This window comes from Pan paniscus, chromosome 14 (assembly GCF_029289425.2).
Source record: "Pan paniscus chromosome 14, NHGRI_mPanPan1-v2.0_pri, whole genome shotgun sequence".
In the NCBI taxonomy this organism is placed as follows: Eukaryota; Metazoa; Chordata; class Mammalia; order Primates; family Hominidae; genus Pan; species Pan paniscus.
Genome location: NC_073263.2, coordinates 69807117 through 69823959, shown reverse-complemented (window position 1 = coordinate 69823959; position 16843 = coordinate 69807117).

The following is a 16843-nucleotide window of genomic DNA, read 5'->3' as shown; positions in this document are numbered from 1 at the left end:
CTATTTCTAAAAGTACAGTTAGTGTTGTATTTAATAATCCCAAACCAGAATTTTTATTATTATTTTTAAATTCATATTTGCTTCACAACTTAAATAGAAGTTGCTTGGTAACATATAAACCTATTAATTTGGAGACATTATGGAGAGTTGATTTTTGTCTTTATTATTCTATTCACTATAAGATAAAGTACCAGTTTATTACTTATGGTCGGGAACTTTCTTTTCCAATATTTATTTTAATGAGGTAGAATTTGAAAAAAAATCACTTTTACTCAAAAAAAAATCAACACACATAACACAATAGACTTATAGTGTCCAATTAGTATATTTTTAAAGTTGAGATCTAAAAAGAAAATGTATTAATTAGACAATGTCTGAGTCATAGATTCGAGGAATTTCTGTAGTTGCTATATGACTTCCTATTTTTAAATGTAGACTGAGATTGAGAAATCAATAGAAGTTTTAGGCGAAAGACCACATAAAAGAGTTTGGAGAGGCCAGGTGCAGTGGCTCATGCCTGTAATCCCAGCACTTAGGGAGGCTGAGGTGGGTGGATCACAAGGTCAGGAGCTGGAGACCAGCCTGGCCAACATGGTGAAACCACGTCTCTACTAAAAATACAAAAATTAGCTGGGCGTGGTGGCGTGTGCCTATAGTTCCAGCTACTCAGAAGGCTGAGGCAGAAGAAATGCTTGAACCTGGGAGGCAGAGGTTGCAGTGAGCTGAGATTGTGCCATCGCACTCCAGCCTGGGCGACAGAGCAAGACTCCATCTCAAAAAAAAAAAAAAGAGTTTGGAGAAAGTAAGGGTGATTTCCAGTTACATGACACACTTTGAATAAAAAATATTTGTATAGATTATCTGCTAATGTTTCATATGTTCTGAATATTTTGAATCTCATTTAATTTTTTTATTAATAAGTAAGCATTAAGGTTAACTAATGTCATTATAGAATTTAACTTTTAAGCACCTGAGAAGATTGTAGATTCTAAGTTAATCAGTCAAGTAATTTAATACCAGCAGAAAATTCAGAAACTGTGGTGGTACAGGCTCTGCTGATTTTAGCTCTCATTCTGCTCAGTAGGCAAAAGGCCCTGTGGCTTACCTTAACCTTTGCAGGCCCTAGGGAAAACTACAACGATAGAAGCCCACACATCATAAGTCTAATTATTGGAAAGTTTTAAATAGGGGTATAAGATACTAGATAGAATATGGTTCTCCTCCCATCTTGGCAGGAATATAATTTAATAACATAATTAGTAAGCATAAAATAGAAATATAGACATAAAGGTTAAGTTTTTTTATTTTACAAAAGTGTGTAGGAAAATCAAATTTAATTATTATTGTATATAAGAAGGGCATTCCATTAACAGATCAGATATGTTTGGGATTTTAATAAAAGTAAAAAATATAATTCATAAATATTATGTACCTAGAATATAAAATTTATTTTCTCATCTTTAAAAAATATTAATGAAAACAATATATTGATGATTTAATATTTTATATCATGTTTTCTATAGAAAGTAATGATAAAGAGAAAAAAATCAACTTTCTAGTGTGTATATATCAATATATTCTAATTAAAAATATAAGCTCAAAATATATAACAAATGTTAAAATATGATTATCTTTCAGGGAAGCTTTCATATAAGTTGTTAGCTTCTAAAATGTTCAAAATTATCTGTTAAAGTTAAAAGCAAAATTAAAATTATATTTAATAAATATCAATGAGGAATTTTCATTTTTAATTTAATTGAACCTTACTAAATATTATTAGTAAAAACATTAGCAATTGAAAAATTTATTTTCAATCTAGTTGCCAGTATAATAGCAAACATCTTAATGTCATGTCTAAACTTATGGGCTGTACACGGTGGCTCGTGCCTGTAATCCCAGCACTTTGGGAGGCCAAGGTGGCTGGATCACCTGAGATCAGGAGTTTCAGACCAGCCTGGCCAACATGGTGAAACCCCATCTCTACTAAAAATACAACAATTAGCCAGGTGTGGTGGTGCATACCCATAATCTCAGCTACTCAGGAGGCTGAGTTGGGAGAATCACTTGAACCTGAGAGGTGGAGGTTGCATTAAGCCAAGATGGTGCCACTGCACTCCAGCCTGGGCGACAGAGCGAGACTCCATCTCAAAAAAATTAAAAAAGAATATTAAAAATTGTTTAATATTGCAAAAGACAACCTAGATGCCATGTGTGATGGTTTAGAGTTCTGAGCTGAGTATTCCTCCAGAACCAGGAACTGGAAAAGAAAGAGACGCTACTGAGTAACAATGCTTTATTATGTAATGGTCAATTGGAGTCATGCTATCTGAGGGGAAAGATTCAACTAGTTATCTAAATTTTGTTCTTCTTACATACATGGACATCCTTCTATATGGACATCCTTTTTGCACTCTGAAACATTAGTAATGAAGAAATCCACAATCCTGACAGAGTTTGGCTACAGTTCCCTTTGCTTCAAATACATGGCAGAATATATGAAGAATCATTTCCCTAGAGTCCTACAGATGTTAATGGTTAAGAGCATATTTAAGGTTACAGGGTTTGCCCTGCCAATGCCTAACACCAGATCTCAGGAAGAGACATATAATTTGAACTTCAATACATTCCCTTTTGTGTATGTTTGGGATATGTGGGACTTCTAAAATGCAAGACCCAAAGCAAGGACGCTTCCTGCCCAATTTCAGGGTAACGCTGTGCCTTGATGAGGATCTTCCCATGCCTAGAAGAAGGAGGGCCATTTTTAGTCCACACACACAAAGAAACATCTACTCACTAAAGCTTGAGCCTTTACGTTGCATTTGCCCCAAAGGGAGTACTTTCTTCTAATTTGAAAAATGACACCATATGAGCTAATGAAGGTCCTCAGAATCCAAATACTGTAGCTATAAAAAGAAACTTTAAAAATTTAGAAAATTTCATTTTATTTTGGAATATTTATTGCTTTTTTCAATTTAAAAAACTTATTCAGAATAAAAACTTTAAATTGACTAAATTAAAAGATTTTCATTATTGTCTCATAATGATTTCTTCTTTTTAAAAAGTCATTTCTAAAATTGTTTTCTGTTGAAATTTTAAAAATCACTTTATGATACTGCCTTCTTTGGACTTATTTAGTTAAACCAAGGTTCATATCCAAAAACATACAATTCTAACTTTTCCCCCTCAGTCTCACTATCATTTCACATAAAATTTTAATCTATAAATAAAATCTACAAATACGAGATGTGAACACTGTTTGGTTCAGATAAGTTTTAGTTTAATCCTCAACTCTCAGATATGTTAGTATAGTCTTGGTCAAGGCGCTTACTTGTTTGAGCTTAAATGTGGCTATCACTATATAAATAGCAATTTGAACAGTAATTCATCCAATACATGTAAGCAGCTCTTCCTTCGATTCTCAAAAAAAAAGTTTAATAAAAATATTGTAAGTGAAATTTATGATCAGAATTTCTGATGTATTAGTAAATTAAGTATCCTATTGAGTTGGGTAAGGCTTCCTCAGCATTCTAGGAATGTTCCCATATGTTTCATAATAATCACCTAAGTATGCACAAATTCCTCATCTAGAATATGCTTTCCTCTCAGGCTGTAATCTTTGTGGAACAAGAACCAAGTCTGTAATAATCCCATTTCTATTCCCAGCTTCTAGCACAGCGCCTGGTACTTGCTTTAAAAGTGTTTCTTGAATTGAGAAACAGAAAAAGAAATGTGCCAAATTGAGATTAAGTTAAAATTGATAGGAAGGTTGTGGCTATGTTGAGTCTACGGCTACAGGCTTGGCCTGTGCTCATGCTGACTTGGTCTGCATGCTTACATGTTCAAGATTGCCTCCGTGGGGAATAGGCCTGCCTGCCCAGGTCTTGGAGCCGGAGATAGAAGTCAAAAGAGAAAATGGTTTTTTTAATCTATTCTAAACCTGACTTGTCCATTTCTCTTATCCAACTCCAGCATAAGCCCCTTCTCGAAGATGTAAAATTGAAGAATTTCCTTTCCCTCAAGGGCCCTGTGACCCATAATATGCAAATCTAGAGACAATATGATCACCTTTTGGACTGATAACTAACACTTTCATTTGTAGTCCAGTGCAGGTTTGGTTTATACATTTAAAATGCCCCATGCAGAAAAGTCAACTGTAAGACTTCCTGATCTTCTCCCCTCCCAGATCTCAGTTCTGGGAGTCACATCTAAAGCAAGAAATCATATCTTCAAAGATACAATTGTTTCTAGGTTCAGTCTAAATGCATACCAATTTAAAATGCATCACAGTGAAGCTACAAGTCATAGGCTTAAAACTAGATAAACCATTAAGTGTTTTTTTAAATTTTCTTTTGTTATTGCTGTTTTTTAAGTATCAGGCAGTGATTTTCTTAATTTGTAATTAAATTACCTAACATATTCCATCCCCTGAACAACTGGACACCTACTTTATATTTGTCTGACTTTTGGGCCCCTTGAATAAATTTTCTTAGATAATTGTCTGATCCTATGACTAATTTAAAGCTTCATCTTTTCATTACAACTTCCAGTCTATTTTCTACTCATCTAGAATTCAAAACACCTAATAACTCAATTGGCTAACTGGACATCTTACTTTAATATAAGTATCTTATGTCGTCTAAATTGCTCCACACTTGCTTACGGGTTTTGTATGCTTTCTATGTTACGTGTATATTTCTCTGCAGAATTATAGACTATAAAGTGAAAAAAATAGAATATATTACCTAGAAAGGCCCATTAGGACTCACAATTCTATTAGCCTGTCCTGGAAGTAAATGTAAACCTTTCTTCTAAACATCTGTTATACAGAATTACATCTTTCAGTATATGCCCATATATACGATATGGATTTTCATACATCTCTGAATTGTATATTCTGGATTATAATAGATCATTTATTTTGAAATAACCATCGAGAAACTTCTACTTGCTTCAAGGCCACCTCAGCAGAGGTTCTCTATTTGCACCATGCTTTAATCAGTTTGAGTTTCTCTTTTTATATTCTTTCATTTGGAGATAATCTGGTTGGCTTTGTATTCCTGTTCTTTCTTTACATTCTGTCTTGCTTCAGGGAGAAGTTAGAGAAGATGGGAAAGAAGGAAATGTATACACTTTGGTTACTAAGCAACCATTTTCAGTCCTGCTAATAATATGCCAAGAGTCCGTATCTCAACTTTTACCTTCTTTTCTACTCTCTTTCAAAAACTATTAATCAAATTTAAAATAATATTTATTTCATGTAACTAGCCTTATTTAGGTACCAGCTGTGCTCCAAAAGTATTTGTATTTAAAGCTCCTAATTAAAGACAAAGAAAAGGAGTCTCTAGAAAGAAATTATATTACTGTTTATTTCTTTTTACAAGCAATAGATATATGTAGAAATATTTGTGTACTTGTCAAGAATAGAAGGAAGTAATGAATGCTGTATAATTTTCCTCAATAATTTGAAGAAAAGCATACTGTAGTTTTAGGGAAAAGGTAGTGAAAATGTGAAAAATGAAGCAGGAAGCTGACTCTTGGGACTGACAAAAAAACTGAAACAACTTCCCACCCAAAAAAAAGGTAGAAATGACATCTATGAAATAAAGCTGTCTCCGGATACCCTGTTCATGCACTTCATCATGAAGCTCTCATGCCCCCTGAAGATAACCATTAACTCTACCTCCTCCCTATTCCAGGATTCAAGATCCCATGCTGCAGAAATTTTTTTCCTTTTTTTCTTTTAAGACAATTATATTGATTCATGTCCTGAAGAAAGCTCTTCACAGAAAATTTTCACCCACTAGTAGGAATCCTCCTTGTACCCTGTGGTAATTGGTGATAGGATCCTGGCCTCTCCAGATGGCAGTAGGGCTGCACTTTCCTCTGGATATGTCATTACTTACAGGGGCCCCTGTACCATTAGACAGTCATAGACTTTGTATGCTCTATCACTGAATAGAATTAGCTTTTGGCATGATGACCAAATCATCATTTATTATATAATATTCATGGGAAAATATGTTTCAGGTTTTCAATAACATCCTAAAATATTTTAAAACATCATAGCTAGTTTTTCATTTGAGGACTGCTTGAACTTTATTACAAGCCCTGGACTTTTAATAACCTTTTGTAAAAGGTTATTACCTTTTACACACCTCTGTTTTCAATTGCTGAAGTTATGTTGGTATAATTTGTCTCTCTGCTTTGCCTTCCTCCTGGCTGGCAGCTGGCCAAAGGTTTCCAGTAAATTTGTTTTAGTGAATTACTTTTTCTCCCCTTGTACTTCTCTCCTCCTTTGCTGCCTGTCTGCTGCTGGCCAGGTTCCCACTATACCCTGGTAAGCTTTACTATAAGAACAGGCCAAAAAAAATCTCTTCATGGTGTTTTAGACAAGCGTTTTATTTGGTTCACACTGTTGATTGGTCTTTGCGCATTCTCTCTGTGGCTAGCTTCAATCCATTCCTTTCTCAAATGCTGAGTTTAGCAATTTTATAAATTTATTTTTTTAAGTACATTATGAAATACAGAAACTCTTTTACATTTTCTTTAGATAATCTTCATCATCCTAACCATCTTTATTTAATCTTCTGAATACTGAAGACAAATAGCTTTCTACATGAAGTATTTGTGAATTATGCATATATAGAGACATCTAACATAATGAAATTACTGAAGCAGATGATTTAAGGTAGAAACTTACTAAATATTGAAAGTATTAGGTCTCCAGAGACAGATAATTCTCATGGATTAACAGGCAATCCTAAATTAAGAATGATGGTAAGTGATTTTCTATTTATGTTGTATATATAAAGCATGCAAGCATCAAAAACATATTCTTATCATGATATAGGGAAGGGGTACACAAGTTTTCTTTGTTCTATACAGTAGCTTTGCTTTTCAGTGACTCATAACATTTGAACACATACATTTACATCATTTAATATTCCAAGGGCTTAACTCCAAAAGATATAAAAACAATTCAACTCTATTCTGGTTCATTTTATTAAATGGAGAGGAAAAAAGTGAAAATAACTTCATCCAGTTTGATTACTGAGGTTAACACTCCAAGCCTGTACTTTATGTAAATACTGTAGGAAATAGCAACAGCCAGGTTTAAGCTAAATTATATAAAAGTATATCTGGCCACATTTTATTTTTAGGAAGAGAATTTTCCAACAAAAATGGATGATGGTTTTGTCATCCCCTGCTTAATGTCAATGTCTGGTAAGTGTTGAAATTAAAACATAAATTATGTACACTAGATACAACTACAAAATAGAACAAATTGATAAGCATAAAATGAGATTGAGAAAAGTGGTAATTTCTTCCAGCTTCAGCCTTTATATTAAAACTATATTTTCTGTATCAGAGAAGATAGTTTTTATAGTAAGGTGTGTATATATATATAATACACATATAATATATTTTCTGTGGTAATACATTTCTATAATTGGGTGTTACAGCAAAGTGGCTGATGTACTAAATATTAAGACTAAATCTTTCAATAGTTAATCCTATGACCTTGAGAAAACTATTCAGCATATATTCTGATAAATACTAAAAATTACTTTATCAGTATTTTGATGTCTGTTTAAATTGTCTTAAAATATGGCCAGGCGAGGTGGCTCATGCCTGTAATCCCAGCACTTTGGGAGGCCAAGGCAGGCGGATCACGAGGTCAGGAGATCGAGACCATCCTGGCTAACAAGTCTCTACTAAAATAAAAAAATACAAAAATTAGCCGGGCATGGTGGCGGGCACCTGTAGTCCCAGCTACTCGGTAGGCTGAGGCAGAAGAATGGCGTGAACCCGGGAGGTGGAACTTGCAGTGAGTGGAGATCACGCCACTGCACTCCAGCCTGGGTGACAGAGCAAGACTCCGTCTCAAAAAAAAATTTTTTTTCTTAAAATATATGTTTTCATATTCTTTATTTTCACTAATAACCTGTTATTTTAAAACTGTCATGTGACATACATTACAAAAATTACTAGGTAAAGGAAGAAGATGCATTAAGCATTCTGCTATTTGAAGCTCTTGTTATTTTTATATATAGAAAACTTTCAACAAATGTCAAAATTATATACTGCCTGATGGATCTGGTATACTTTTTGACTGGACAGAAGACTAAGAAAAATAGTCTTGTTCTAAGATTAAAAAATTCACAGATGACATCCCCCCCACCCCACTAACAGTTCCATAATTTCAATATGGATAATCTTTCATTAAATAATTAATAAAGACAGACAACAACTATTGCTTATATATAAAATTGTTAATATTATATAAAAACCTTTTCTCAATCTTGTATTTCCTAAACCTAGAATTACATAGGAAAGAACTATGTTTTAAATTAAGGTCAAGTTACTCTTAATCAGAATAACAATCCTGATTTACATAATTTTACCTATAATTTGTACTCATCAAGCACCTACCTAGCGTGATTGCTCTTTTACAAGTTTTATTAAAAGGAAAATGTTACAGCTTTTATTTTAAAGATAAAATTGACAGACATCATGGCAAATAGTAGAATATTTAACAAATTTGAAATCAGTACAAACTAACATGAGTGCATTTTTAACGCTACTAAGTTCTAGTGTAGTAATTTATTTGAATGTTTTTTATAGACCATACTTATAAATCCATTGTCTTTAAAAAAAATGAGTTTTTTTTTTAATTTCCGGCAGCAGCTCATTAGTGAAAGTATGTCTTAATATGACATAGAATAGAATAATATTTGAGAGTGGTTATTTTTAAAGAACCTTTTGTTTCTTTACATAACAGAGTAGTATGATGTACTGTGGAATGACCTTTTTACTGTGGTTCATGATCAGAAAGCTTGAAAACTGTTTCTAGGAGAATTTGCCTGTGGGAGAAATGGGAAAGGAATGGAATGGTGCACATCAGCTCCAAGAAAAGACAAAGTGAAATCAGTGCTATTTCAGTTTTGACTGCACACGGTAATGCCCTTGTGTCCCAAGGAAAAATCTGAACAGAAGTCAGCTAGTGTTCTGAAAGAATGTTAGTCAAATTGTAAGAGCTGTTGAACCTAATACATATATCAATTTTGGCATGTAAAAATAATTGTTAAATTACTAATTATGAATAAATTAATATATAATAAATATTTATTGAGGGTTTGTAATGTCCCAAGATTTGTGTTAAATTATTTACATTTGTCTTTACTTCTCACAAAGATCCTATGTGAGCATTATAGATTTACTAATTTTATCATAAGGAAATTTTAGATATGACTATTCTGGTTGGATTGGCTGAGGATACTGATGTCAGAGACATTAAATAAATTGATCCAGATCACACAGCTACAAAATAGAGAATCTTTGATTAAAACCATTCCCATCTGACTCATCTATATTGATTTCAGAAAGCACCACAGGTTTTCTTCCAGAAAATTTTTTTAACCAGAAAAGGCTCCCTACTCATAGGCCAGTCAAACACTTAAACTTTGTTTTTTTCCCTGATATTCTGCGTTGTTATCTCTGGAATCATTGCTAATAGGATGAAACAGAAAATATTTCCATGTGAAATAGTTTTGTTAAATTCTAGTCTTCTTTCTCCCACTCTGCAGTGTTGTAGTTTCAGGACTTTGGGTCCAATCTACCAAATCTACTATGAATAAGTGACAACTATCATTCTAACCACACTTACAAATATAACTTGTTAAAAGTAAGACCTGGATAAATTTAGCCACTTTTTAAAACTTAAAGACTGCATTTCAAAACTTTTAACTACTAAGGAAAAGTCAGGGCTCTGGCACATTTCATGTTGTTTTAGATTATGGCATGGGTTTGGATTTTAGATAGTAAACTTAAAGACGTGTCTCTGATTTTTAAAAATCAATCACATATGGTTTCCACTTAATGACTATTTTCGGCCTTGTTGAGAAGCAACATTGGGTTATCCTTTATTACAATACTGAGTTTGTTAATTTAGCCAATTGCATTTTGAGGTCTTTAGACCATGAATTCCTAGTCATGACTCTTGGCGGTCAGCCTCACAGTAAAAACAACAGTTCTAAAAGCCATAGCTAAGGTCATGGATATTTATTTATTTATTTATTCATTTATTTTCTTAAACTGAAGATGTGCTTAAGTGAGCTTTATCACACAACAGTTGTATTTTAGGTTTGCCTTTGGCTCACATACACGTGTCTTTAAGTATAAGTGAGACCTAAGCACCAATAATAGAGGTGGCCCTCTATAACAGAGAAAAAACTCTCATATAAAACATCGTATGCTATTCTCATTCTGTTTATGGAAACAAGGGCTTTTATTTCACTTGCTTGCTTCTAAGTTAATATCTACTCATTTTAAACCTTTCAATCAATCACTTAGTTACAGTTTCCTAATCCCTTATTTTCAGTTTCTAAATGTGAACATCTCTGAAACATTCTTTGAGGTATATGCATTGATAGAAAAACATGGACTAAAAAAAACTCAGTCTGTATTTGTATATTCATTGTGAATTCTCAAACATTTTATCACAGAAAAATCAATGTGTTTGAAGAGTGTTGCCCAGACCTCACACACATTATGGTGCACTTATGGTTCATATATAGTTCATTACTATATATGCATATTACCTTTCTAAGATCTGAAAACTTCAGAATTTCAAATGACATCTGGGACAGAGGGTAAAAATAACTGGAGGACAGTAACAATTTCTAAATGTATTTTACATTAAATATAAAATATGTGTGTTTGGTATTTTAATGCTAATGAGAATAATTTCAAAAAAAAAGTCCTAAAGCAGCAAACAGAGGTGTTTCTTCATGAAAGCATTTTCCTCGCTTTCTGAATATCTATAGAAATGTAGGAATAATAAAATCAGCCAAATAATTTTATTTTTATCATAGCCTAAAAAATAATATGTATGGCATATTAGCTCAAATGTCACTTCTTTGGAAAAGACTTTCCTAGCTATTTGCTCTGCTCAAGGCATAATTCATGCTGTCTTATCTGGGCTCTCATGCTTCATGCTTTTCTCTTATAGGACTCACCACTTTGCATGTGAAATATGTGCTTTTGGAACTGTGTGCATCCTCTCTAGTCTAAGAGTGTCTCCACGTCCCATATGTAGCTATTTTCATGTTTGGAATCTCAGCATCAATGGATTCAATGGTTTAATTACAGGAATATTAAAATGGTTTCTTCAAAATGAACTATCTTCATAAAATGTAAATTCAAACTACAACTTGACTTCTGAAAAAATTACTTGAATATTTTTGTTTCTATACATACATATACATACTTATTCTTGCTCTGTGGCTTACAAAACTAATTTTAGTCAGAGTCTTACGTTTTGCATAGAATTCCAAGAAAAAGAGAAGGATGGGAAGCATTGAGAAAAAATCTTTGCTATTCACATCCTATTCTAAAAGCACACCTCTACAAAGAGTTTCTGTGAATTGTTAGTTACAAAATATTAAGTGTAAGTCATTAGAAGCAATATTCTAGGATGATACAAAAAAGATAGGTTTACATGAAATAGAATAAATGTGAAATACCTATCATTGCTTTAATCCTCAAGATTGTAAAACAAAATAATTGTTTGATTATTGTTATTCTCAGTGCCCCTCTTAATACATTAATTTAGATTACATCACTGGTATGCAGCAAACCTCAAATAACTTCCAGTAAAAATAGAAAAATAATACATGCTGTTAACTGGTCTCTAAGAATTTTGTGATGCATGGTGACCTAGAAATTTTAAAAGGAAGGAAAGCCACTGCTCTTGGAAGTGTTTTTTACTTAATATTATCTGTCTTTTTATTTTATTACAACATAACAGAATATGATGACAAATATTTTTAGTTAATTGTTATATAATCTATTGGGGTAGGCATCTTTAAAAGAATTATTGTGACTTTATATCCCATCTCTGGAGAATGTTGATATATCACACTTTGAAATTGGAGCAATTTATTGATCCGTTTTTATTCATGTATGCTTTTTAAATTTCATATTGACACCATACTTTTGTTTAGTTTGCACTTTGCAGGTAGCAATACTGATTAAGACTTTTTTCTACCGTGTGAGACAGATTTTGTTTTCTATTTGTGTATAGATGGATAATAGAAAAACATTGATTTAAATCAGTAATCTTAAAAATTGAACACAATTAATACTGGAGCACAGTGAAAACAGATCATCAATACGGGGAATAAGTAAAATAAGTGCAATGGCAATGCTCTTTGTCATTTTGAATATGAAGAATAGTACATATTTCTAGTTCTATTTTGACTTTCAATATTTTCGTGGAACAGACACTGCTCACCCTTGCCAGTTTGAGTTGGGTGGTGATTCTCCATACTCTCACAGTACTGTAAGCATAGTTTTTCATAGCTCTCTTCCTATCACTTGGAATCAAATATTTAATTTGTGTTATTTCTCAGTACATAGAACTTAGTATAACCTGATCTTTTTAGCTCTTTATAGTTGTCATTAAATAACTTGCACATACTTAAGTGTCTAATTTGATTATTTCTGGCATATTTCCATAAAAAGATACTGACAATTAAGATTATGAATACACTCCTCACTCTCCAAGAGTTTCTGCATGCCTATTTTAAATTCAACTCTTCTAACAGCCTCTCCTCAGGCACCCACTGACTTTCATTTGTCATAGACTAGGTTGCGTTTTCCAGAAATAATATAATGGAGTCACACAGTTAAGTACTCTGTTTTATCTGATTCCTTTCCTTCAGCCTAATTATGCTGTGTGTGCATGTCAACATAATTTATTTTTATTGGTAAGTAGTATTCCACTCAAAGGATTTGACAGTTGATCTGTTCTTTCACTGAAGGGCATTTGGTTGTTTTCATTTTCTACTAATTACAAATAAAGTTGCTATGAAGGCTTAGGTAAAATTCTTCATTCAAACATACACTTTGATTTCTCTTTGGCAAATAAATGTGACATCTCTGAGTCATATGTTTGGTGTATGTGCAACTTCTACAGATGTTGCTAAACTGCTTTCCAAAGTCGTAGTACTATTTCACATTTTAATCAACAACGTATGAGAATTTCAGTTGCTGCATATCCTTGGTAACATTTAGAATGGTCTTTTTAATTTTAGCCACTTTAGTAGGTATGTATTAAACATTCTTTGTAGTTTCCTGAATGATATTGAATGTCATTGCCTGTGCTTCTTTGCCATTTTTGTGTCTTCTGTGAAGTGTCTGTTCAAATATTTTGCCTACTTTCCTACTTGATAGTTTGTCTTCTTAATATTGAGTCATAATATCAATATGTTCTTTAATATTCATGATGCAATTTTTGTCTAAATAGAAGCTTGATATTTTCTTATTGTCTGTGGCTTGCCTTTTTAATTTCATATCAGTGTTATCTGAATAGTAAACTTTTCAAATTTTATAAAGTCAAATTTAATTTATATTTTTAGTTCATGCTTTCTGTATAATTTCAAAATGTAGAAATTGTCAAAGTGTAGGTTACCAAAAAATTATTCCGTGTTTTCTTCTAGCAACTGTACAATTTCAACTTACACAGTTAGCTATATGGTCTATTTCAAGTTAAGTTATGTATATACTAAGGGTTACATTTCATTATTTATTTAATTTTTACATACAGATAGCCAGTTGTTTCAATATCATTTGCTGAAAAGGATAACCTTTCCCTATTGAATTGCCATGGAACTTTGTCAAACATCAGTTGACCATATATATGGGCCTATAGCTAGTTTCTGTATTCGAATTTATCTTGGTGTGTATTTTTATGCCAATATCATACTTTCCTAATTTATTCAGCTCTAAAATAAATCCTAAAATCTGGTTGTACACGTCCTTCAAGTATGGTCTTTTTCAAACTTGTTTTGGCTACTCTGGGTCTTTTGCATTTTTAGATAAATTTGACTTTGCATTTCCAAATAAAATTCAGCAGACGAAAGCCTGCTGGCTTATCACTGGAATTGGTTTCAGTATACAGAACATTTGGAGATAATTGGCATGTTAACAATATTGAGCCTTCTAATTTGTAAATATTGTATACCATTCTGTTATTTATGCCTTCTTTGGTTTATCTTGGCAATGTTTTGTAGTTTTCAGTTTACAGGTCTGGTATATCTATCATTTATAAAATTTGTCCCTCATTTATTTATGCTATTATAAATAGTATCACTTTTTAAAAATTTCAGTTTCAAATTGTCTATTTCTAGTATATAGAAATATAACTGACTGGTAGACAATTACATCACCCTCAGATAAAGACAGTTATTTCTCATTTTCAAAGTGGATGCTCTATTGCTTTATTGCACTCATCAGAACCTTCAGTGTTATGTTTACTACAAGTGTTTACTCTAAGTGTTGAGAGCAGATATTCCTGCCTCATTTTTAATTTAGCAGTAAGGCATTCAAATTCTCACCATTAAATACGATGCTACCTGTAGATTTTTGGAGACGTACTTTATCATTTTGAGAAAGATCTTTTCTATTCTTACTTTGCTGGGAGTTTTTATCAAGACAGGATGTTATATTTTAGACAAATGTATTTTTTAATCTCTTAAGATAATCACATGGTTTTTATTTGTATTTTTATATATGCAGAATATCATTAATTTCTAATTGCTGAGCCAATCTTAAATACATAGGATAAATCCTGCTTGGTTAGGAGAAATTACTATTTTATATCTTGTTCAATTTGATTTGTTAAAATCTTGTTATGAAAGTTTATGCCTGTTATGGGCTGAAATGAGCCCTTCCACCCCAAAATTTTATATATTGACATCTTAACCTCCAGAATGTGACTGCATTTGAAAATAAAGTCTTAGAACAGGTAAATAAAGTTAAGTAAGATTATTGAGGGTGGGTGTTAATCCAGTATGACTGGTGTTTTTATAAGAAGAGACTAGAACACTGATATGCAAAGAAGAAAGACTACATGAAGACCTAGGGAGAAAATGGCCTTTTACAAACCAAGGAGACACGTCTCCAAAGAGACAAAGACACTGCCAACACCTTGATCTCAGACTTCTAGTTTTCAGAACTGTGAGAAAATAAATTCCTGTTGTATATGCCACTCAATCGTTTTGTAAGGCTTCCCTAATAAATTGCTGTAGTAAATTGTTTGTTTTAGAGTTAGGATGAAGGATACTGGTATATAGTTTTATTTTCTTACAATGTTTTTGTACTAGCTTTTTATATGCCTAAAAAGTTACCAGGAATGCAGCAACTTAAAACAACATGCATTTATTACCTCACAATTTCCGTTAGTCAGACGTGAGCATGGCTTAGCTGCATCTTCTGCAATCTATAATTGTCAACCATTATTGGTCTTTTATTTGAAGGCTTAAATGTACAAGGGTTCACTTCTAAGGTCATTCAGGCTGCTGGTAAAATTCATTTTCTTGTAGTTGTTAGACACATTACTTTTGTCTTATTCTTTGATAAGAAGCAAGTCACTGGTCCTTTCCACACACAAAGGCAGTAAATGAAAATCATGAGAACCACCTTAAAGTCTGTTCACCACTACATTTTTTGGATTTTGGTATTAGAGTAATCCTGGCCTTACAGAATAAAACAGAAACTGCTTCCTCCTTTAAAACATTTTTTTGCAAACATTTGTATGAAACCAGTGTTAATCTTCCTTAAATGTTTGCTACACTTCACTACTGATAGCATCTCGATCTGATGTTTTGTTTTATAATTTTTGTAGTTACAAAATTCATTTTCCTTAGTGGATCTAGATTTATTTAGGTTATCTATTTCATGGTAAGTATAAGCAGTTTGCACATTTTAAAAATACATTTAACAAATTTGTTTAATTCATTGTTATAGTGTTTTCCGATTATGAGTTTAATATCTGTCGTATGTGTAGTAATGTATTCTATCTCATTTCTGATACTGATAATTCATATTGTTGCAGGACTTTCCTTAGTCCAGCTAAAGACAGGGTTTTTGTCCAGCCCACGGCCATGAAAATTCAGGCTCGCAGACAATTTGAATGGTGAGTAAGACAGGGTTTTATTGGGTGAAAAGGAAAAATGGGGGAAACAGGCACTCTCACTAGGCCAAGGTCCCTGTTAGAGCACTACATGCCTCGCTGTCTGAATCCTGGGTTCCACACAGGAAGAAAAGGGGCCAGGCTCCTCCCTGCTGCAAACGGCGCAAACTTCTGTGTTTCCACCCCAGTGCACATTCCAGTGCGCAGGCTGGTTGGAGATTCTCTGGGGATCCCCTCTCACCTGGCTGTCTACTTCCCACTCTAAAGAAGTACATCTAACTGCCACTAGAATAAGGATAAGGTTGAAGATCGATCTTAACTGCTCCTTCTGACAGGGGGCGCTGTTTTAGGGAAACAGCAGTCAGAGCTCCCTCCTGGGCCTATTTAAGGGTTCCCAGCAGATGGGGCCATCATCAGAGGCTCTGGTTGCATGATTGTTTGGAGTTTGACGGGTTGAAGGCAAGAACAGACAAAATGGGCTATTAGAAAACACATATCAAAATAAAACAAGGGGAAGGGTAAGGAAATCTCAAAAATTCCAAGGCCTTTCACCAGTTTGCACAGGAAGGCCAAAAGCCTGATTGGTAAGAAACTCTACCCTTTTGCCGGCATGTTGGGCTTCTGGGTTCCCTTCCCCTGAGCCCAATCCTAAGTCAACCATTTTAAGTTTTGAATAATTAACTCTTTCCAATTTGGAGGATGCATCTGAGAGGAGTGTCCTGTAGTACAGAGACACAATTACCTATTAGGGAAGAGAGAACCGAAGAAGAGAGAAGAAAAAAGAAAGCATTTTTTAAAGGAGTTCCAGGGGTTCAGGATGCATTTGAAAGGGGTACAGGCTGAAGACGAATGACTACCCATCTAGAA